The sequence below is a fragment of the Eptatretus burgeri genome, chromosome 7 (genome assembly GCF_056783735.1).
Source record: "Eptatretus burgeri isolate ZD-2024b chromosome 7, Ebu_testis_v1, whole genome shotgun sequence".
NCBI classification, from domain to species: domain Eukaryota; kingdom Metazoa; phylum Chordata; class Myxini; order Myxiniformes; family Myxinidae; genus Eptatretus; species Eptatretus burgeri.
This window is the reverse complement of record NC_140967.1, coordinates 51,320,640-51,321,590: the sequence shown is the minus strand read 5'-3', so window position 1 is coordinate 51,321,590 and position 951 is coordinate 51,320,640. Positions and strand designations below refer to the sequence as shown.

The window sequence follows — 951 nt, the reverse complement described above, 5'->3', positions numbered from 1 at the left end:
ATCACAGTTGGACTGCATTAAAGCCTTTTTAATGACCAAGAAAATCCTGCACACAGGCAACACATCGATAATGCCAAAGATAGCTTACAAGTTTGATGAGAAAATAGAAATTTCATCGAAGAGAGGTAAATACAGAAAACCAAAGGGATTTTTTTTTCTTATTTCCACATTCTTCCTTATTTCTACATTCTTTACCGATATCGTCGTTTATTTATGCATGTACTTGTTTTTGAAGGAGCTGTTCATGAGGTTTCACACTTTTTGTACAAGCTTAAAGACACAGTCTGTAATAAAATATTAAAAACGTGTTTTTAATATGAAGTTCATCGGAAGGAACAAAGAGGCACCAAAGCCCTGCTCAGCTAAGTAAACCCTTTTCAGCTGCACACAATATTTGTAGATGCAAAAATGACAGGACAATTGAAAAAAAAAAGAGTTTAAATGGATGACTAAATGAAAAGAAGTGGACAGAATGGCAAAATGGTTGAGCACCTTTTGCTCTAATTCATAATAACTTAATTTTGGTTGTAAAAGTAAACATGTTATAATACAATGGTCTGAACAACTTCCCACCAATGTGATGTGCATAGTTTTGTAAAATCTGATATTACAGTGAATTAAGAGTACAAATATTGAAATAATGTTTGCAATCAACAAATGTAAATTTTAAAAAAGTATATCTCAGTTGGTTACCCATCATTTGAATGATCATGAAACCCAGAATGTTTGTTCAAGTTTACTTAGGTTTTGGCAAGACTTGGAAACAATGCAGAATGGCTCAATTACTCTTTCATCCCAACTACAAAGCACAAGACCAACATCGATGATTTAGGTTATTGCACCCAAATAACACAAAGATATTGGGCCAATATTGAGCCAACGTTGAATCAACGTCAGCAACAACGTCAGCAACAATGCCAACAACAACGTTGGTCCAACGTTGGCAAATGG

At 34.3% G+C, this 951-nt stretch overlaps 1 long non-coding RNA gene across 3 annotated transcripts in view; it reads left to right on the top strand.

Annotated features, from left to right (window-relative positions):
- The window catches only part of LOC147023249 (uncharacterized), a 171,300-nt gene extending 171,009 nt beyond the window's left edge, over nt 1–291 (top strand). For all 3 annotated transcript variants that reach the window (XR_015059731.1, XR_015059733.1, XR_015059732.1), the window contains exon 5: nt 1–291. This exon is cut by the window's left edge and continues 18 nt beyond it. This is a non-coding gene — a long non-coding RNA (uncharacterized LOC147023249).
- Nucleotides 292–951: the final 660 nt, after the last annotated feature.